General features: G+C 38.2%; 2 non-coding genes across 2 annotated transcripts; both read left to right on the plus strand.

The window, feature by feature from the left end:
* The first annotated feature begins 497 nt into the window (after positions 1-497).
* Positions 498-641, plus strand: LOC111762556 (small Cajal body-specific RNA 17). Its single transcript, XR_002795650.1, has one exon. It is a non-coding gene; the product is annotated as a small Cajal body-specific RNA 17 (non-coding RNA).
* An 84-nt stretch (positions 642-725) lies between these two features.
* LOC111762559 (small Cajal body-specific RNA 18) lies at positions 726-807 on the plus strand. The gene has a single exon (XR_002795653.1). It is a non-coding gene; the product is annotated as a small Cajal body-specific RNA 18 (non-coding RNA).
* Positions 808-24,087: the final 23,280 nt, after the last annotated feature.

Raw genomic sequence — 24,087 nt, forward strand, 5'->3', positions numbered from 1 at the left:
TTGAACCCTGGTCCTCCCATGTGATAGCAAATGCTCTGTCTGTTGAGCCAAATCTGCTTCCCAATAATACACTCTCAAACTATCAGTAGGTCAAAGGAAAAATTACAAGGAAAGTCAGTAAATATCTTGAGATGAAGGAAAACAAGAACACAGTATATCAAAACTTATGGGATGCAGGAAAGGCAGTGCTGAGAGGGAAATTTATAGCCATAAATGATTACCTTAAAAGAGAAAAAAGAGCTAAAATTAAAAACCTAACTGCCTACCTGGAGGAACTAGAAAAAGAACAGCAAGCAGCCCAAAGCAAGCAGAAGGAAAGAAATAACACAGAGTAGAACAGGCTTGCACTGAGGTGCTCTGCTCAGGACTCTGGGTCTTGCAGCTTTGCAGACCAGGGGACAGAGACCTACGCCACTTTGCAGGGCAGAGGAGGAATGGTGAGTGGGAGGCGAAGAGGTTGGTGTCAGGGGTGTAGCAAATGTGGTAGGTTAGGGGTGCCCAGGGATCCCTGATCAAGTCCCCAGATGAGCCAGCAATATTTTCCTTATATTATCAGGCCCCTTTGTGGGAGGCACTGCTTGCCTTGGGCCTGAGAGGATTATAAAAATGTGCCAGTTGATGTTGGGCCAGGGGACCAGGTGTGGGGAAATAAGGGGGAGAGGTAATCAGTTAGGCCAGAGATGCAGAAGTTTTAGGGAGGACTCTGCTGCTATAACTGTGAGCCCTGATCAGTGATGACATGACCACTGCACAATCTGAGTTCTTAGAACCAGGTGATAGAGTGTAGTTGAGAATGGACTGAGACTGGGTGAAAGAGAAGAAAAAAGAGGGAAAAAAAGAATATAACAGAAACAAATGAAATAGAGAATAAAGAAACAATAGTTGTTTCTTAGATAAGATAAATAAAATTGATAAACTCTTAGCTAGACTGACAAAGAAAAAAAGAGAGAAGACACAAATAAATAAAATTAGAAATGGGAGGGGACATTACTACTGACCCCACAGAAATAAAAGGGCTCCATAAGAGTATACTATGAACAACTGTATGCCAACAAATTAGACAACATAGATGAAAGGAACATTTCCTAGTACCACACAAACCACCTACATTGACTCTAGAAGAAATAGATCTCAACAGACCAATTGCAAGTAAAGAGATTAAGTCAGTCATCAAAAATCTCCCAACAGGTAGAAAAATGGCAATGAAGGAAATGCCAGGACTTAGTCCTTCCATAAGAACAACTCTTAAACAGTCAAGAATTTTCAAAAAAAAAAAAAAATGTTTTAAAACTTCAGAGGTCAGAAGAACACTTTACAGATCCAGAAAAATCGGAAGGAAGAGGGTGATAATTTATAGTAAAGAACAATAAATTTCTCTCTTCACTCATAGTGGTTTCCAGTGTCTATTTCCCACTCTATCTGCAAACTGCTGTGGGGTTCAGCCCCTGGCTACCTTGCTGATGACAGAAAGGAACATAAAAATCCTCTTTGCCAAGACCAGGAATGGGCATGGCCAATCACCAATCACAGCTTTTGATTAACTATTTCAGATCACAGAGGGCAGGGCTCTGGTCACAGCCATTGTTTCAACTCACCTAGACAAAGGGCAGTGGCTGCCATTGTTTCAAACCACCCTGGATAGGGGAGAGTGGCAGTAGAGACTTGAGGACACTGCACTTCCTCAGTGCTAAAGGGTCAGTAACTTGAAAGGCTACAGTTTCTGGGCAGACCACAATAGCTCTGCTTTGGGTAGCTGTGCAAGAAAGTCTTGGTACCCTTCTGATTCCCTTCTCAGGGCACTAAGAAGCCGATCCCCATCCTCTTGCAGTCTCTAGTCCTGTTTTGGCTGTGAAGGACTTATTTGGAAAAGGTCTCTCAAGCATGCCCTTCCTCCCAGAGTTTGTCCTGCAGACAAAAGCAGCAGTTTGGAATAGTTTGGAGCTGAGTGGACCCCAGAAGATCATGTCCTTAGAGCTAATCCATTCCTATGCATGTAAAACTATTGTAGGTTGGAACTTTTGATTAAATTACTTCAGTTGAGGGCCTTTGATTGGATTGCATAACCCAAGGTGGGTCTTAATCCTCTTCCTGGAGTCCTTAATAAAGGGGAGAAACATGGAGAAACACATAGCACTTCTCTTTAATGTCAAGAAGCAAAGAGAAGGCCCCAGGAGACAGAAGCTGAAATCAATGGGACACAGAAGCTGAGAGACTACTGAAGCCAGACGCTGAAAGCTACGAGACCCAGAGTAGAAGGGAGAAATGAGCGAACACTGCCATGTGCCTGATGGTCCACAGCTGCAGCTTGGGGAGAAAACATCTGTTGATGCAGCCTTGATTTGGACATTTTTCTTGGCCTGGAAACTGTAAACTTTTAAACTAATAAATCCCCATTGTAAAAGCCAACCCATTTCTGGTATATTGCCTTGGCAGCCTTTACCAAACTAAAATAGAAATTCTTGCCAGGAAAGTAGGATGCTGCCATGCAAAAACCAAAAAAATGTTAAAAGGCTTTTAAAATGTGTATGGGAAAGATTTTGGAAAAATTGTGAGATGCTAAATAGAAAAGGCCTAGATTGCTTTGAAGAGATTGTTGGTAGAAATGTGGAAGCTAACAATACTTCTAATGAGGCCTTAGAAATGATGACTGTATCACTGCAAACCGGAAGGAAGGTGAGCCCTTTTTTAAAATGGCAGGGATCTTGCCAATTTGTGTTCTGATGCTAGATGGAAGACAGAATTTGAAAGTGACAAGTATGTATATTTAGCCAAGGAGATTTCCAAACTAAATAAGTGTGGAAAGCGTGGTCTGGCTTCTCCTTGCAGCTTTTAGTAAAAGATGAGAGAAAAGGAATAAGCTGAGAACTGAATTTCTGGGCACAAAGAAACCAGAAATTGATAGTTTGGTAAATTCTGGGCTTCTGGAAAACAAGTCCCCAGGGAATAGTGCCCCATGTAAATATTTAACTGAATGTGGAAACAGCCAATCTTTTCAGTGTAGATAAGGATTAAAAATACAGTTATTCAGGAAGGATTTGTGGAAAGTCTTACTGTCCAATGGTTTGGACTCCTGTTTCCTACATGCAAAATCAACAAGTTTTTTTGTGAGATCAGTATGAACAAAACCACTGCCAACCTAGTCTAAAAGGGACAGAAAAGGAGGAGATTGAAAGAAAAATGACTTCAAAGGCAGAACCATGGAATCTGAGATTTGGTCTAAAAACATCTTCTCAGGCCCAGAGCATGGACACATCCAGGTGTGAGGAAAGGGTGAGGGAGCCCTGGCAATTGAAGAGGGCTAGCACTTGTTGTAATGGGGGGAGAGTATATAGGAATGTTACATTGTTTACATGAACTTTCTTTACCCTACAACTTCTCTAAGTAAAAAAAATTAAACCACTGAGATACCAGTTCACACCCACTAGCATGGCTATTATTAAAAAAAGAAACAAAACAATAAATGCTGGCAAGGATGCAGAGAAATTGGATAGCATTATAGAACTGTTGATAGCACTGTAAAATGGTGTAGTCACTGTGTAAAAGAGTTTAGCAGTTCTTCAGAAAGTTGAACATAGAATTAACATATCACCCAGTGGCGGTGGACTTGGCCCAGTGGTTAGGGTGTCCGTCTACCACATGGGAGGTCTGAGGTTCAAACCCCAGGCCTTCTTGACCTGTGTGGAGCTGGCCCGTGTGCAGTGCTGATGCATACAAGGAGTGCCGTACCACTCAGGGGTGTCCCCCGCGTAGGGGAGCCCCACACACAAGGAGTGCACCCCGTAACAAGAGCTACCTAGCGCAAAAGAAAGTGCAGCCCATCCAGGAATGGCACCGCACACACGAGAGATGACACAACAAGATGACGCAACCAAAAGAAACACAGATTCCTGTGCCGCTGACAACAACAGAAGCAGACAAAGAAGACACAGCAAATGGTCACAGAGAACAGACAACCAGGGTGGGGAGAGGAGAGAAATAAATAAATAAATAAATCTTTAAAAAAAAACAATAATATATCACCCGGTAAGCCCACATCTTGGTTACTACAATAATAAGTTTTATGTATATATAATGATAGTATAGTACCTGATATTCCATAAATGTTAATTGCGTATTATTATTATGACATTATTATTATTATTGATAGATGGAGAAACTGAAAGCCAAAGATACTCAATATCATTAGGTGATCACAGAATCAGGACATTAAGGTATGTCTTCTTGCTTCCAGTAAAATATACCTATAGGAAAAGTTTCCTAATTTTACAGGATTTGCTGGGATCTCCTAGGCCAAGGAGAGAAAAAATTACATCATAAAGAAAAAGAATGCTTGCAGCATGACTAATGTCAAATATGACAGGTTTTGCTTTTCTTACGGATGAGTTTGACTAAAAATACCAATTAATGTAACTCAGAGATTCACAGTTTCATGGGACCTGAGGCATCATTATTCCCAAGCACTTCATTTCATGGATGGGAAATGAGGTTCTAGACTGGTGAGGTAACTAAGACACAACCAAGGTCAATCGGAAAATAAGCCAAGGGGTCAGTTAATAGTACCCTAAAAGTTCATCCTAGGTCTCTGTTTAATTGTCTAAAACTTTACCTGAGAGTCAGAAGATCTGGGTTTGAATCTCAGTCTGCAACATATATACTCCAGATCTTTACTGAGCACCAATTAGGTATAAGGCATTGCCAGCTGCAGGGAACTCAGCAGTGAGTAAATCAGATTATTTACCTTTAAAAACCTGACATTCTAGAAAATATATATACTAAGCAACAAATTATAAATTAATCATTTAATTACAATTGTGTTGTAAACGATTTAGGGAACTAAATACACCTGTCTCACAAACAAGTTCAGCTTGACAATTAAATGAGCTAATGAATGGTGGGCACTTAACACAGAGTGGGTGTTTCACACTCATTAGCTATCATATCATTGTATCTGCTTCCCCATTTCCTACCTTGTTTTCCAGTTATTATTTTATATGTAAAATATTCCAAATAAAAAAATTTTATCTAAAAAATAAGTTGGCTTTGACCATAGTTTGATGGAGGTTGCCAAGATTTTCATTTTTTTCACTCATACACTCATGAAACTCAAATACTTTCATGTTTTAGAACTCTGTAGTGATCTTCTTTAGGTTTTATTCATATTTTTTCCCAGTTCTAAGAAAGCCTGACCTTTGACAGGTGAAATCATAGAGTGACTTAAAATGAAATAGCTTCTTTATTTAAGCAGGGAAGAATGTTTCCTTTTTTTTCCTTCTTCATGCTTTAAGAGGTGTGGCAGGGAACAATGTTCCAGGAGGTTCTTTTCTTCAATGTTGACCTAAAAGGCCATTACTCTGTGAAGTTACACTGTATCTATGTTGTGCTCTAGCAGTCTGGTTGAAGCACAGTCATCTATGTATAGCTCTGTTCACCTTATAACTACCTCCCAACATCTCCATTCTTCAATCGGCTCTACACTAACAATAAATATTCCTCCAGCGCTTTTTTCATGATATCCCTCCCCTGCTCAAACCTCAAGGTATCTCCATATTACTGAAGGATCAAGTTGAATTTCTACTGACTTTCAAATCTCAACTCTCCCTGCACTAGCTGCATGGCCTTGGGCTAGTCCCTCTATGCTGAAAACTATTTTCTATACAAGAAAAAGGGCAAATACCTACCAAGTAATTACCGGATTAGCTAATATGAAATTGCTCCCAAGGCCGTGTGTAGCAGTGTGATAGGGTTATGAATTCCAAAAATAGATATTGGATTATGCTTGTAATCTGATCTGTACTTGGGCATGACTGAGTTATGATTAAGGTGTTGAGTCTCCACCCACCAAAGGGTGGGGACTCACAGATAAAAGGCATGGCGAAGAACAGAGTTGGGGGGTTTTGATGTTGGAGTTTTGATGTTGGAGTTTGATGCTGAAGACTTAAGCTGGAGCTCTGGGAAGTGAGCTCACAGAGGAAAGAGAAGCCAGCCCCAGGAAGAAAGGAATCTTGAACCCAGAGAAAAGCAAGCCCCAGGAACATAGGAACCCAGGAAGCCTGAATCCTCACAGACATCAGCAGCCATCTTTCTCCAAACAGATTCTGGTGAGGAAAATAATGTATGCTTTATGGCCTGGTATCTGTAAGCTCCTACCCCAAATAAATACCCTTTATATAAACCAACCAATTTCTGCTATTTTGCATCAGCACCCCTTTGGCTGACTAATACAATGTGTTTAGCAGATATTTAGAAAATGTTACTTCCCTTCCTCTCTCTGACAGAATAGCTCCCAGTTTTCCCAATGAAGGGGATTGTCTGAGGCTGCTCTAAAGAGCTTTCAGTGGAGGAGCCACAGCTGCTACCAAGGCAAGTGAGAAGAAACGCAATTAGTAAGGGACTGGGCTGGTGGTCTTGCTGCAGCTCCTTTTCATCTGTTCTATTAATATATACTGGGATTCCACAAAATATTTAGTTTTAAAAAATCATTTCAGATCTAAAATAAGTTGGCAAGCTACTCTCAAAGGCACATTATCCTTTCTAGCTAAATCGGTCATTTTCTGTCCCATCTTGAACTTTCACTCACTGCCCCACCTGGAATTCCCTAACCCCTCTCTATTTACCCTTAGCTTGAGTTCTATCCCAAGTTATACCTCCTCCTTCACAACCTTCACACTGGCCCATATTGCTCCTTCAGTTTTCTTATATCCAATGGTGTATTTTATATACCTATTTTCTAGCAATTCAATTCAACATCACTTATTATGTGTACAGCACTGTAGAGAAAGAAAAAAATTAAAAGAAATGACCAACACATGCTGAGGGACCTCAGTGTCTAGTAGGACAGGTGGGTTATTTCCATTCCTCTATTCAATGAATGTGTGTTGAGCATATACTCTGAACTAGAATCTGAAATAGTTGTTAGACTATATAGTAAACTTTCTGAAATTACAGCTAGAAAAAAAAATGTAAGACTCAAGGAAAGAGAATGCATCTGATGAGATAAGATTCTTGTGGGTCTTTGTGTCATGATAAAGAGCTAAGATTTTATTCTAGAGTCCAATATTTCCTGAATGATGAAACACTTACCCTCAGATGCTTTTAGATGGTATGTACATAACTCTTTTGAAAGTTAGCAGTTATATATTTATTTTAATTAATCATATAAAAATATTATGTTCCCAGCATATTCCAACCAGTGACTTCAGTTATTGCTTAGAACAAGGCAAGTTTTAAAGAATAAGTCACTTTAGACTACTTAACAGCCACGATGGCCATATTGCTGCACTCCAGCTGAATCAATCCTTGGTATAGATAATCTACAACTAGGAGTGAAATCATGAAAACAGGACTAGAATGGTTGGAGTTTGGAAATTACTGTTTTTGTCAGATGAATGACATGGGTTAAAGGAAAGTCTCCAAGGGACCAGCATGGAAAATGAATCACCTTGGGGACAGCAGGAGCTAGGGAGATGGGTGAAGATGCTACTAGAACATTTAAGGTAAGAGGTAAGAAAGATACAAAGATTTGTATTAGAGCAGAGTAGTGGGTTGGAGAAGAGAGGATAGATTTTTAACAGTCTTTAGGATTTGGAGGATGGACCAGAAGTAGGATTGAAGAGAAAGAGAAAATTCACTTTTACTCCCAGGTTCCTGACTTCAGTAACTGGAAAGGTTATAGTGGTAACAAGGAAGTGCTCAAAGAGAAGCACATTTGGAGGGAAAGAAAATGAGTTGTTGAAGGAATTATGAGTGTTCGGTATATTTCAGTTTATGGCATCCTCTCATTACTTCATGTGTGTAAATCTCTTCTTTTAAATTAAATTTTAAATGTATCCAAAACAAGAATTAAATGATATCTTCTTTTGATGCCTTCCAATCTTCCAGAAGACATTTAGTGGAAGATTACCATCTTTTTATTGGAAGACTTCAAGAGTCTCAATCCTATTTCAATTTGTGATCCAGGCCAAATTGCTTAACCTCTCTTGAGTTCCATTTATACACCTCTAAAATGGGATAATAGCATTAATATTTGCCATGCACATTGTAAAGAGCTACACGGTTTTTATTTTGGTGGGGAATGGAGTGATAGTCTCATACTAAATAATAATTCCTTCTCCAATTGACTTGAATCCCTTGTCAAAATATCAGTAGTAACAATATGTCTGTGAGGGGTCCAAGTTCCATAATGAAAGACACAATTTTTCTCTCCCAATCTACTTTTCAAAAAGAATAGCTCCCTGATGACTGTATCCAGTCATCCAAAGAGCAACAGATGTTTCCCCACTTAACTCCATATTTCCTTCATCCTTGAGAAAAGCAGGTCCCGTACCTCGAGTAACTTGCATGGTGAAGAGGACCTCTGCCCTTGTTCTCCCTCGCCGCCTAGCTTTGGGCATCTAAGGCTGTGTCCATGCCTGGTTGTGTTTTGTATTGTCTATTTTAATACCTAACTGATGGGTAATTCTTTAATGGTAAAAAAAAATTTTTAAAAAAGGTCAGGCTCTCCAAGTGCAAAATAAAACCCATCTGAGCACAACTTAAACAGTGTGTTTCCAATGTGGGAAAAATCTCAATAAAAGACTTCCCTGAGTCCTTCTGCAAGAAGACAGAAGGAAATGATCAGACCAGAGGGAAGAGGAAGAAGGTTTCTATTTTCACGCTTCCCTCTATAGGTCAGAGACCTCAGTGGCAGAAAGCGCCAATCATTTCTAGTTGTAGGATAACTGGGATGTAGAGAGGGTGAGGCTGGTCAGTACTGGGGATTACATTTGACCCTCTAGATCTATTGTGCACCCTTGGGCAGCTGACCTGAGTGGATTACATTAACAGGTTCTCTCACCCTCTGGCTTCCTTGTTCAGTCCAGGCAATGGGAACCTGAGAACGATATTGGAGGGAAGGAGGAGGGTAGGTTAAGGTGTTTACTCTTCTAGTTCTCTTCCTTTGGGGTTGCAGTAGTCATAGCCCCTTCCTTACCATTCTTGTTCTGGCCTAGGGATGGTAGCTGAGCTCTCTGAAATCATCCTTTGTGGTTTCCTTGCACCTATTCTCATCGTCAAACCTAGTCCTGTCATAAAACTCTTCTTGAATTGCCCAATTTGATTGTGCCAAATGTTTTCTACCAAGACCTAACTGATACACTGACCTCAGGAATAGCATAAGGGGCCCAAATCCCCTTTTCTTATTGTTGATGTCTGATATCCCTGCACTGCTCATTCCATTGGATCATGGAAGGATGGTACCAGAGCAGCATTGTCTGATAAAACTTTTTGCATGATAGAAATGTTCTTTTCTGTGCTTTGCTATCTGGTAGCCCCCTGCCACATGTGGCTATTGAAAACTTGAAATACAGTTAGTACAACTGAGAAACTGAATTTTAAATTTTATTTAGTTTTAATTGAATTTAAATAGCCACATGTGACTAGTGGCAACTGTGTCAGACAGCACAGCTGTGACGGTTTGAAGCTGTATGTCTCCCAGAAAGGTATGTTCTTAAATTAGTCAATTCCTATGGGTCTGGACCCATTATAAATAGTATCTTTGGGCATGAGAAGGATCTTAACTAAGATGTAACCCACCTCATTCAGGGTGGGTCTTAATCCTCTTCCTGGAGTCCTTTATAAGAGAATAAAATTTAGACAAAGAGAGAAAGCCATGGAAGCAAGAACTCAAAACAATGAAACCTGAAAGAGAAGGAACAGATCAGTAGATGCCGCCATGTGCCTTGTCATGTGACAGAGAAGCCCAGGATTGTGGAAGAAAGCATTGCCTTGATGATGCCTTGATTTGAATATTTTTCATAGTCTCAAACTGTAAGTTTGTAAGCTAATAAATTCCCACTGTTAAAAACAACCCACTCTATGGTATCTGTTGTGAACAACTTTAAAACTTTAGCAAACTGAAACACTAGCTCTAGAGGAAATGCAAATATTTTCTGGAAAGAGATTAACTTAACTCTTTGCTTGCTAGTTTATAAGTATTTATTGTTGTGTACTTCAAGTTACATCTGAGCCCTAAAATTGTGGAGAGAAAAAAATCCTTATTCTCCCTCATCTATTTTTTTTTTTTTTTAATCTTTATCTTCCATGAGTAAAACCCACTTCAAACCCAGTGCTCAAACCAGGCTGGACTGCTCTGTTTGCAGTCCTGATTTTCCAACTATTTCAGCAACCCTTTGCCTTGCACATAATTCCCTTTTACTGTCTCACTTTTTTCTTCCTGCTAGTAATCATCTTTCTTTGCTCTACCCTTCTGTCACTTACTCATCTACTTCAACTACCATTGCTGTGTAGGTGACTCCTAAATCTTTGTCTCTAGCCAAGAATTCTCTCTCCTATTTTATTTACCTTTTCTTTATTATTTTCAACAAATGTTTTTGAGTATGTACTTTGTATTACATATGCAATAACAATTGCTACAGTTTAATAACAATAACAACATCAATAATTATAATGTCTTTTTTTTAGTATTTTAATGTGTCAGGCACTGTTCTAAGGGCTTTAAGTTAAAGGCTATTACTGTCCTAATTAAAGGTAAGGGAATAGGCAGAGGCCAGCATTTGAATCCAGATAGTCTGGCCCTAGAATCTAGGCTTAGACCTTGTACTAGGCTTATGACCATTGTGCCAAGATCTAGAGGCTGGGACTCCTTTTTCAATTTTCCAGAAACCAGAATATTTGAATTAAGTGCAAATGTAAGCATCTATACTCCCTAAAGAAATTGGTGATAAATAGTACTAATATTTCCTTAAACTCAGAAAATGGCACTTCAACAGAGAAAGAAAGCATTATGAAGACAGAGTGACATGATAGAAAGAGCATCACCCATCTCCAGCCTGGAAGCAATTTGCCTTGATATATAAAAAGTTGCAAAAATATGCATACTCTGTGACTTGGCAATTCCACTTCTAGAAATATATCCTAAGAAAATAATAAGACAAATGTGCAAATATCTATAAACAAGGATGTTCAACTGCAGCAAGATTTATAATAATGTGGAATTAAGTAACTGAAATGTGCAGCAAACGTAAATTAAATAGTTTTTGTAATCCATAAAATGTATATTAAGCAGTGATTTATACTGAATATATATGAGTATAAAATAACATAGAGAAATGCCCATAATTTCTTATTTATTTTAAAGTAGGTTAAAAAAAGAACAAAGATATAGTATACTCCTATTTTTTTGTTTAAATAATTATACATATGTATAAGATAATTTTAAAAATCTGAAGGCATATATACCAATGTTATCTCTAGGCTAGAGGGTTAGAGATAGGTGATTTTTATGCTCTCCCCTTTCTTACTGATATTTCTAAAGTTTCTTGAATGAACAATTATTATTTTTTCAATAAAAAGTCAAAAGTTTCCTTAACAAAAAACAAATTAAAATTTCTTGTACTGAAACCAAATCAGAAGTAGAAATGAGAGTATTTGTTTACTAGAACATACTTATTTTAAAAATCATGGTATTATAGAAATTGAATACAGGTTTTGTCTACTGTAAATTCAAAGCCACTGATTTCATGACAGATTTCTTTTCCATTTAAATCATCAGGCTCTAGTTTGCAGATACCTTTCCTTGCCTTTTTCCTTAATTAAAATTTGATAAAGGAAGGCACACCATTCACTGATTGAATGGATGACTAAGGAAACAACAGGAATGTAGATGTCTGTTCTGCTACCTTCTAGATAGATATATGATCTCAGAAAGAGTGGCAACCTTTTTAAACCTCAAATTAGTTACCCTGTTTTAAGGATAAAAATATAAATAACTCCAATAAATTCAATGAGGGTTAAATGAGACGTGTTTGGAAGAGATAGTTGGTAAATGTAAATGCTACATAAATGTTAGTAGGAAATGGATGATCCTGTTTTCGTTTGTTTATCTCTGTCACTAACTCATTGTGAGACCTTGAGCAAGTCATTTAACCACAATTCTCCTCTAGTTCTTCAGCCCTTCAACAAGGGGATGAATGGGGCTGGTGACTTCTCAGATGGTTTCTGACTCCATCATTCTATTATTCTAGCCTTCTACTAACCTGTTTGTGCATCGTGATAACTTCATCCCAGAGCACTGGAAAATGATAAGTAAATTAAGTTCATCAAGTTTGGCAGGAAGCACAAAGCTGCCTTCAGTGCCGATGTGATGATAAAGATGGCTCTATTAGAAGAAAAGTTATATCCTGGCATCCTCTGGATTATGTTCTTCCAAAGTGAGGAAAGGATGAGCAGTAAGAGATTCTGTAGTGATTATATACATGGAAACCAACTAAGCTGATTCCCTTGAAGCCTCTTGGTGAAAGCAATGCCTGGAGGGTGAGCTCTGTCCTCCAAGGGCTGCCTCTGGCTCCCAAAATCTCCATCTGATTCCCTGTCCTGCTTATCTTGGAAAGCCCTATGGTAAAATTGAACAGAAATCATTCTTTAAATATATTTATGGTAGAAAAAACTTGTGCATGAGAACACAGAGAGTGCTTCTGACCAGAAGATTTGTTGCTTCCTGCCGTTTTTCTTACGGAAGATACAAAAATGCCCAGAAAAAGATAATACTGGAGAGGGGTGGAATTATTTAGTTATATATATATATATCATATAGATATGATAGTGAGATACTAGATAAATCTCATGACAGCAACCTATAAAATAGATATAAAGATAAAATATATAATATACTTTCTATTCTCTATTTCTTGGATAATGAAGGAGATTAAGCTAGATGAATGATTTTTTAAGGTCAAAAATCTAATTAGTGACAAAGCTTGGTCCCTTTGTCCTTGACAATCAAAATCAGAGGGAATAAAAACTTTTTTCTCTTTTTATCTTTTCTCTTTCCAGCTTAGAACATCCGGCCCAGGGATGAGTAAGCAGACACTAAGGTACTTTTCTAACTTTCTAAAGATATAACAACTTGGATCCCTCTAAGCATCAGCCAGTTATTCCTTTATAGTCTCGCTTTCTATCCTGGCCACTGGCAAAGTAGCATTATTATCCTGTGAGTCATCATGCTAATAAATAAATCTAATTTAAAGATAACCTCTTCTTCACTTCCCAGCATACTTTAACCCTCCCCCACCCCTTTCCACTCCTAGCCACAGTCCCTTCTGTCTTAGAATAAAATATCATTGAAGTCAGTTACATGAAATGAAGAGAGGATGATTAGATCCTAAAATATTGCAAATTCAGGACTTGGGAAAGGAATTTCATTGCTGTTTGAGATGACTTAGAGAGTATCTTTGATGGAAGAGATGCAGAAAGGAGTATGTTCAAGTACACACTAAAGTTTGCAAAGAGACTGTCATCTGAAAATTATTGGTAGTGGTCAAGGAGCTATTACCCCTTGTCAAGGAATAGTCAGCTAGCAAGTCCATATTTTTTCTTCTCTTCTTCCAAGTGCCCAAAGTAATTTGTACCTTAGTAAGTTATGGCATTTCTCTCTGCTATGTTGCTTCTTATATCTGTATCTTTGAGGACAAGGATTATTAGTGAGGCCCTATCTCCTTGGAATGTAGACAGGGGCTTGGTATAGAAAGCATTTTCACACTTACTTGCTTACTAAAAGAATAAGGTCCACAGGAGTAGAAGGAGTTCAGTGAAGTGGCTGGAGATTTTTGTCCGCATAGCATTCCTTCCTTTAGGGAAGTGCCTTTCTCCAAATCTATAATTTTTTTTTCTCTCTCCAAAAGATTCAGGGAGGGATAACCCCCACCTGTGCTGGTCACAGACCTGTGCACCTGAACCAGGTCTGACCTGCAAGAGTTCACTCCCTCCCAGGCCATGGTAACAGGGCCAGGTAAATAGATGTGATGTAACTCAGGCCAGGCAGGGCAATCCCTAAATATTTTGCCAGTATAATCAGGAAAGTTGTTCTTTTTCTGAGTTCATGTGTTACATGGTCATGTAACTTGGAACTACCGTGGGACCTTTTGCCAAGAATAGAGAGCCTGGTGGCTGTAACATCTAGTATCTAATATTAAGCACACATTTGCAATTATAATCTAAATTCCATTAAATGTAAGATAAGATAAACTGATTTCAAGCTTTAAATTGTAGAAAAGATACGGGTGTTGCCTTCTCCTTCTTTCAAGAATCACCTCCAAAGCAACAAGAATACAAGAAACAAAAACACAAAATCCTTGCTTAACCTAACTATAGTTATCTGAAATGTAAACCAGAGTATATAAGCCAGGGAGGACAGATACAGTAAAAATCATACTAGGATATGGAAAAATACTAAATGAGGACATCCATAGCTTAGAACTCAAAGCTAGCAGAGGTTATTTCTCCAAAGAAACAAAACCCATTGGGAAAAAAAAAAGGGGGGGGGGGGTTGAGTAGGATGCTGATGGTGAAAACTTCCTTGAATCAATTTAGGCATGAAATCTAGAAGAGCTGGGAAAGGAGGACCAAATGTAAAATATATGCAAAGCACCCTGTCAGTGAGGTATAGACAAAGGGACAGATTCTGTATTGTGTGTAGCACTGGAGTATAAATTTAAGGTTATGAAAATCACTCATATTTTGGTGTAGACAAGGACTTCTGTGTCTCGCTCACATTAACCTCCTACAGGAGAGATAGAGTTCTCATAAGGTAACAAAAGAATGCAATGGAAAGTTATTCAGCCATAAAAAATACTGAAGTTGTGATACATGCAACTACACGAATGAACCTTGAAGACGTCATGTTGAGTGAAAGAAGCTAGGCACAAAGGTACAATATTGTATGATCTTACTGGTATGAAATAATTAGAATAAGAAAACTCATAGATTCAGAATTTAGAATATAGGTACTTGGGATGGGGTAGGGATAGGGAATAGAGAATAGAGAATTAAGACTTAAAATCTAAAGTGTTCCTATTTGGAATGATGGAAATGTGTTTGGTAAAGGATTGTAGTGATGGTAGCACAACACTGTGAATGTAATTAACAGCACTGAAATATACTTCTGAATGTGGTTAATAAGGGAAATGTTAGGTTGCATGTATGGTAATAGAATAAAAATTTTAATAAAATCCATGAAACTATACTACACAAACTGTAAACACTAAGTCAAACCAGGTAATATAGTTAAAATGTGTTTTCATCAATTGTAACAAATGTACCATACCAATGCAAGGTGTTCATAATAGATGGTATATGAGAATCCTGTATTTTATGAATGATTGTTTTTTAAACTCACAATTTCTCTAATAAAATTTTTTAAAACTTATGTTAATGAATAAGAAAGAATTAAATAAATGAATTATTAAAGGATCTATGATTAATTTTTATTTAATAGATAAGTTTTAAAAAAACATAACTATTTCCATAGATATTGCAAAAGAGTTCATAAAATTTAACATCCATTCTTGAAAAATATCTCTTAATAATACAAAAGTAGAAAAGGACTCAGAGCCAGCATCTTAATCAATAGGGAAACAATAGGACCATTTCCAATAGAGTATAAAGCTAAATAAGAATGTCTTGGTGGCAGACTTGGCCCAGTGGTTAGGGCTTCCATCTACCACATGGGAGGTCTGCGGTTCAAACCCTGGGCCTCCTTGACCCGTGTGGAGCTGGCCCACGTGCAGTGCTGATGCGCGCAAGGAGTGCCGTGCCACGCAGGGGTGTCCCCCTCATAGGGGAGCCCCACACGCAAGGAGTGTGCCCCGTAAGGAGAGCCACCCAGCACGAAAGAAAGTGCAGCCTGCCCAGGAATGATGCTGCACACATGGAGAGCTGACACAACAAGATGACACAACAAAAAAAGAAACACAGATTCCCTTGCCACTGACAACAACAGAAGCGGACAAAGAAGATGCAGCAAAATAGACACAGAGAACAGACAACTGGATTGGGGGGAAAAGGAGAGAGAAGTAAATAAATAAATCTTAAAAAAAAGAATGTCTTTATCATCATTACTATTTAAATTTTTGTGGCAGAATTAACCAATGCAACCAGGAAAGGCAAAAATAAAAAGAGGTATAGACATTTGAAGCAAAATTCAATATTATTTGCATGCAAACATGAGATTTTGTAGAAAACCAAGAGCACAGAAAAGAAATCATTAAACTAAAGAGAATTTAGTATGGCAGTTGTACACAAAATTCATATGTAGAAATAAATTGCCTTAATATAGGCTTTGATGGTTTCAAATTTTATATACCCCCAGAAAAAACTGTTGTTAAACCTAATCCATTACTATGGGTGTAAACCCATTTTTAGTGGGACCTTCGATGAGGTTACTTCAGTGAAGGTATGGCTCAGCCCAATCAGGATGGTCTTAATACTATTACTAGAGTCATTTATAAGCAGATTGAAACTCAAAAAGGAGAGAGAAATCCACAGAGGGAGCATCCAGAAGCTGAACATGAACATCAGGGGGACCCTGAAGAGAAGGGAGAGGCCAGGAGACACCACCATGTGTCACCTTGCCATGTGTCAAGCTAAGGACCAAGAATTGCCAGCAGCCACCCCAGAATTCCACAATCTTCAGAAATAAAGCATCACCTTAACAATACCTTGATTTGGACTTTTTCTTAGCCTCAAAACTATAAGTCAATAAATTCTCATCTTTTAAGCTGAACTATTGCGGGGTACTTCCCTGAGCAGCCCAAAAAACTAAAACATATGCCAACAACAACAACATCAACAAAACACAAGGAAAAATAGATGAAAACACCCTCATTTACACAGACAACAAAATAGATAAATTCAAAAGATAGTAAAATGCTTGCTCTTGTCTTGGAAGCAGAAAAAACTAGTTTTAAATCCAAATAACATGAGATCCTTTTAGGGAAAACTTTGAGACTTGGAAACAAAGTATCTCCTTGCTTTCAGCTTCTATGGTTTTAGAGTGATTGCTGAGCTGATGGAAAGAAATATTCAGCAAGAACAGTGGTTATTGAGGAATTTGATTTTTTATTTCATCATTTCACTCTGTCATTAAATTTTTCAACAGTTATTTATTGAGCAGTATCAAGCCCCATATCAGGCACTAAAAGATGGAGTTTGGGGCATATTCTTAGGCCATTAATCCCAAAACAATTTAGCAATTTATAATAATCTTCATTTTTTAACTTCTTTTATGAAGTTAGAAAAACCAATTGCATACTTTCTCACCTTCTATTGTGAAGGGAAGTCCAATGAGGCTTTTGGAAAAGATATTTCTCCCCTGGGAGAAAAAAATGATGAGTGAGGAAAAAGGCTTCCATCACGGAGCAGTCCTCTTTCTTTCTTGACCAGTAATGCAGTCATGACTTCTGGATCTTTTGTAGCCATCTTGAGACCAGGAAGTGATAAGTTTCTGGAAAAAGAAATACCTGAGGAAGGTGGAGCAGAAGGATGAGAATTGCCCAAGTCCTTGTTATCACAAGATCAGCAGCTGCCTACCTCCAAACTTTATATGTTATGGGAGAAAAAAAAAACCTCTATATTTAAGCTACCATTGGTAAGGCATTTTGCTATTTGGATTAGGAAGAATTCCAAAATGAAAGAAAGAAAAAAATAATGAAAGCACCCTAGGCAGATATAGTTCCTGCTTCCATGGAACTTAGAGTAGTGAGAAATATTAAAATACAGTGTGAAAAATCATCTAAAGTCCCAATCCTCTGTTACTGACCATTGTTTAGAAATGGTCTCTTATGGACTGTTGTTCACAAGTCATAACCATTCTTATTCAATGATTTGTCTTAACTCAAATGCCACAAATTAATCTGAATCGTGAACTTTTCTGTGTGTGTGCCTGTGTAAGAGTAGGCGTGGACCTAAGTGTGCATGCATGTTATTTCTGCTCTTGGGGCTCCAAATTCAAGGGTGTTATTAGGGGCAGAGCATAGATGGCTGTGCCCCAATTGGAAATGCCATAGATAAGATTGACTTCTTGAGTTCTGAAGGACAGATTCCATATTCAGTAGTTATATCCAGGAAGTTGGTGGGTAGCAATTGAATTCTCAGGGGGGAAAGATAAGGCATGCCTTGCCTTTACACTTCATGACCTTTTTGAAAAGCCATGAATGAGCTGTTCCAACTTCAAGCTGGCTTCCCTTCACATATGAATAAAGCTCCAGCTAAGAGGCTACAATGATTGGAATCACACTGGAGAGAAAGCATTCGCCCCAAAGGGTATGAGAGCAATCACTCACACATGTGGACAAAACCAACCAGATTTCCCTACATAAAAGTCCCTCCTCCTTCCTTTGTCATGCTTACTAATTACCCTTCTAACAGCAGGAAGACAGTGGACCCCCTAGAACATCAAGCTTCCTGAGGTAGGCACCACATTCATCACTGAAAACTGGCTGAGGCTGACATGAAGTATACAGATTCGATTCCAGACAGAGATAATCCTCCTTCAGAAGTGCTCACAGCTGTGTGGTTTCCCAGACACCCAGTGCCTAGGAAGACAGGTTGACCTTTTTAAGTTCAGCTTCTTGAGATACATGTTCACCTTACCAGGAAAAAAAATAAGAAGGTATTCTGTTTATGAGTTCAACACAGGAAGTCCCTGCCTCACCTGGAGTAAACACCATACATTTTCAGATTTCTAGTATGAAATGGAGCTAGCAAGACATGGGCCAGTACATATAATTCAAGATTTAACCCATTCATTTGCTAAAGTAAATATCAAACATGGTCATATACTTGAAAAACCCTTTGAAAACACTAAATACTATGCTATGAATCTTAATGCAAAGCAATGACAGTTTTACACCCTTGCTCAAAAAACTACAAAAACTCCTAATTTTTGACAAAATTAGGTCTAATTCCTTATCACTAGGAGGCACTGTTTATTCTCCTTTCCCTGGATTTCTATAATAAATGAGAGTTCTTTAGGTCTACTCAAAAAGTTGGTAACACTGGAGGCATACTCCCTGCCTTTTTCTGGTGAAGTAACTAATATAATTGACGAAAACAAAACCAGGGAGTGAGGTCACCCTACTGCCCTATCAGGATGTTCCCAGGAGCCAAGGGCAGGTCTTGGCTTTTCTATTCCAACTTCCTCCCCTGCAAACAGTTGTGGGAAATCTCACTCTTTTCTAGTCCAGTAATTTCCAGAAACCCCTACCTAATGGTGACCCCTTACTCCATTTGACTATTCAATCACAAACCTAGAGATGAAAAAGAGTGTGTAGTGGAATTCAAACACCAGCCTACATTGAGACCCCAATATCATCAAAGCCTTCCTAAGACCCCCACCCATTCTCACTACATCCTCATAGGTTCTCAAATTCTATAGTCATTTTGGATTAGTTACGGTGACTGCTTTACGTCAATATCCCTAGCACATAGCACAGTGCTCTGCAAACAGCAGTGTGTCCATGCATAGTTGGGTATTAAATGAAATGGAGGTTTCATAATCAAGTAAGTTGGAAAAACCCTGAATTAAATACTCATAAACAGGTTTCTTCATTACAGTTTCACAGTCTTCAATAGACAATATATTAAAGAATAGGAATGACTTTGTAAGGAGGTATACTGCATTATGTCAGTTCTTGGAAATGCTTTTGTTGGAGAAAAATACAGAACTTACTGGGACACGGAAACTGATATGACTATAGACAAAAAAATAATTTATTGAGAAGCTCTCCCAATGGAGAGGGTCTGAAGAACTGACTTCAGACCCCCCACCAGCATGGTGGGGGGGTCTGAAGAGAGACTTCAGCCCACTCCTGGAAGGGGAGGATTTGAATTTATACAGAACTTTCCTAGGTGGGGAAATGATAGTTTGTGGGAGGGAGATGAGGGTCCAAGTGAGGGGCAGGGGCCAATAGGAAGCCCTAGAGGTGAAAACTTTCCCTGACAGTGACTAAAAGATAGTGGGTTAGGGAGTTACGGTTTTTTGGAATGCTGCAGGAGCAGAGGTTTTTTTGTTCTGTAGGGCTTTTATCTCCCTCTGATATGTAGGTAGGGAAAGTTTTCATTTCCCTTTATTTCCATCTTTATGTGGTTTCTTTATTTAAGCTGTGGGGAAGTGCCATACCCTTAGGCACATAGGCTTATAGAGAATGGGGTTAGCCTTTTCCCAGTGCATATTAGGGAAAACTGAGCTACAGTTTGTTAATTATTGCAAACCTCTAACAGCTTTCAAAGAAAAGTTTATATTTCTCAAATTCTATGTGCTTTTATAATATAGCACTTAATTTGTTTCTTCCCTCACTGTACCTATAGTTTCACCAAAATCTGTTATTAATTCTTAACTAAATCCTACAATTAATGGTCATAGAATTAAGGAAATTTATTACTGTAGAGTGTTTATCAAATGTGTTAATTATGGTATCATTTTTCACAAGCTTCTCTTGGGACTAGGGTCTTATGATGTACATTTTTGGGAAACACTGAAATAGAAGGCTGCTTCCAATTTTATTAGCTTTTGAATCTATTGGTCAGAATTGGGAAGCATTGTGCTATAGGTAAAAAGAGCAGTAAATTATAACTATTGAGACTTAAATATTCCAGAATCTGTTTAGTAACCCTAAACAAGTCACTCAAACTTACCGACTCTTAAATATTTTATCAGTAAAAGAGGGGCAATATCTGACCTGCTTACTTCATAGTTGAGGATAATGGAAAGTTAAATGTAGAGAAGTCAGATTCTAGATGAAGATGTCAGGATGAACAGTTTATGTTCCTCTCTTCTCAAAACTATACCAAAATGACAAGAAAATGATCATTTTAAAAGATCTAAACTCACCAAAAAAAAAGGGGGGGGGGAGAGGGGAATGACAACATTTTAGAAGCTAGAAGGCAGATGGATGAGTGATAACTGATTCAGCAGATTCTGAAATGCAGAAACCTAAAGGAGGAAAGCAGATAAGTAATTTAATTTTCACTCCTGAACCCCAGGATATAATTGCAGGAGTAAAGTCTTTGAGAAAGCAAGCAAACAGAGTGAGCTCTAGAACAAAAACAAGACATGATATTCCTCCCACATAAATAGAAAACTGAAAAGAGGATATAAGAGAGCACGTATAGCTCAGTGGTTGAGTGTCTGCTTCCCATGTGTGAGTTCCTGGTTTTAATCCCCAGTATCTCCTAAAATAAAAAACATAAAGCAAAAAGAAGGGAGAACACTATAATACCCCCCAAGATAGAATAAAAAATATTCCAGAACCAGAATAAATTTTTGGATTTAATGTCCTTTGTGTCCAATACAGTGGATAAAACTGAACTATTGCCTTGCAAACATCACAAACATTCAGAATTCAGGGAATGAAGATAAGAATCTAAAAGTTCCACGAGGTGGGTACAGAAGAGTGAGATGAAAAATGGAATCTGACTTCTCAATGGCAGTAATTAGGTTTATAATTTGTCTGATGTTTTTTATCACATTTAGAATAGAGTTGAATGTATACAGAGCATTTGGGATTAATTCATGATAGGTATATAGAAAATAAAACAAAGAAAATTATTTATCCAGGAAAATTTTAAAAAACTTGAAATGAAGGAAATGTAATTGTAGAATACAATATGACTCAACCGTAAAGTGTGTTTATGAAATTATAATTGCACAAACACTGAATGTAAATTTAACTATAAATTTTGATGTAACTAAATTCAAAGGAGAGTTTATTATTTCTCTATCACTGCATGACATATTACTGCAAACCTTAGTGGATTAAAACTACAAGCATTTATCCCATTTCTGTGGGTCAGGAGTCTGGGCACAGCCTAGATGATCCCTCTACTCAGGGTCTCTCCAGGCTACAAAGAGTCAGTGGGACTGTACCCTCATTTAGAGGCTAATCTGGGGAAAAACTTCATTTCCAAACTCACTCAAGTGCTGATTGGACTCATTTCCCCATGGCTTTAGTATTCATGGCAGCTTGCTTCTTCAAAGCCAGCAAGGAGGGAAAGAATGAGCATGCTAGTAAGAAGGAGTCTTGTATAGCATAGCATAGCATAGCATAGCATAGCATAGCATAGCATAGCATAGCATAGCATAGCATAGCATAGCATAGCATAGCATAACAACATAACATAGCATAGCATAGCATAGCATAGCATAGCATAGCATAGCATAGCATAGCATAGCATAACAACATAACATAACATAACATAACATAACATAACATAACATAACATAACATAACATAACATAACATAACATAACATATGAGAATGGCATCCACTTTGCCATATTCTATTGGTTAGAATCAAGTCCGGTCCTTCCCACACTCAAGTGATGGGATCATACAAGGTGTTGGGATCATTGGGGCCACATTAAAATCTAAAATACCAAACACAGCATGAAGAATGGCCTCTTCTTTTCTAATACCCCATAGTAACATCACATGCTAGAGACAGAGACCTGGATGGAATTCCAGCTCCTCCATTTTTTTAATAAAATGATTTTTAGTAAATTTTCAGAATTGTGTAACCATCATCAAAATCCAGTTTTAGCTATAGAATTGCCATATGATCCAGAAGTCCCACTGCTGGGTATGTAGCCATAGAATTGAAAGCAGGGACATGAACAGATATATACACACCAATGATCATAGCGGCATTATTCATTATTGCCCAAATTGGAAGCAAACCAAGTGTTCACCAACACATGTATGGATAAGCAAAATGTGGTATATACAGACAATGGGATATTACTAAGCTGTAAGAAGGAATGAAGTATTGACACACACAACAACATAGATTAATCTTGAAGACATTATGTGAGTGAAGTAAGCCAGTCACTAAAGGACAAAAATTGCGTTACATCACTGATATGGTCTAATCTTATTGCGCAGACTCACAGACCTAGAATCTGGAAGATAGATTACCAGGAGACAGAAAGGGGTATAGCAGGTGAGTCAATGCTCAATATGGGCAAAACCCATGATAAAGTGGAAGGGGGTGGTTTAGCAGTAGAAGAGGGTAAAGGTGGTGCAGGTATGTGAGTGCAGTCAAAGGTGATGGAATATGAGAGTGAACAGGGTGGAGCAGGTTGGGATGGACCATACATGGAACTGAGGGGAGGACTAGAGGAAGGATCAGGTGATCTCTGGGAATTTGTGGATCTGTGGTTGAAACTACTATGGTGGGAATGTGTTTTTTTGTTTGTTTCATTTTTGCAGATATGGAAGGGTAGGGTCAATGATTAAGGGCATCGGTGGTGGTGGGATTTGTGAGAAAGGGTACACCTGGAGCATGCTTCTATAGAATATGAATGTGTCCATCTTATCATATGGTATTATCTCAGTGGGTGGAGACTTACACAGTAAATAAGAAAATATTAAACTCCCATCCTGGGGAGTCCTGCTATGTTCTCAAACAGAAGGGGAAGACTCTCGAGTACATAGATAGTACCAATTAAAAGAAAACAGACCAGTATGCCAAGCCCTTAATATTAATGCATGTAACTATGAACCTTATTCTTCAAATATTGAAACTTAGTGGTTGCCATAGGTTCCAAGGGGGGGGGGGGGCGGGGAGAGAAGAATGGGTGGAACACAGGGCATTTTGGGAACATTGGAATTGTTCTGCATGACCTTACATAGAAGATACAGGCCATTATACATTTTGTCAGAACCTATAAAAGCATATGGTGCAAAATGTAAATAATTATGTAAACAATTTGTTATTAACAATGCTTTGATATTTGTTCATCAATTGTAACAAATGTACCACACTCATATAAGATGTTATTGATAGGGAAGATGTGGAGAGGTATATGGGAATCCCCTATATTTTCTATGTGACTTTTTTGTAACCTAAACCTTCTTGGAAAATAATGTGAAAAAAAAGACACTGGGGGAATATACAGAAGAAATTGTCAACATACATAAAAGATTATAGATCTTAGGCACAATGCAAAAAAACTTCTTAAATTTTTTTATTTTTTATTATTTTATTTTGATTTTTTGCTTTGTTTTAGGGGAGGTTTTGGATTGCAGAAGGGTTGCAACTGTGGCAGGGAAGGATCTCTAGTGTAGGGGATGGGGGGGGAGATGCGGGGCAGGGTGCACCTGGGACCTGGCTCTACAGCATGTGAAGATGTTCGTGTAGTCTTGGGATGCTGTCTTCATGGGTGGAGACCCACACAATAATTGATGGAATATTGAATTCTCATCCTGAGGAGACCTGCTACAGTCTCTAATAGAGTAGCAAGAATCTCTAGAGTAC

The sequence above is a fragment of the Dasypus novemcinctus genome, chromosome 10 (assembly GCF_030445035.2).
Source record: "Dasypus novemcinctus isolate mDasNov1 chromosome 10, mDasNov1.1.hap2, whole genome shotgun sequence".
NCBI classification, from domain to species: domain Eukaryota; kingdom Metazoa; phylum Chordata; class Mammalia; order Cingulata; family Dasypodidae; genus Dasypus; species Dasypus novemcinctus.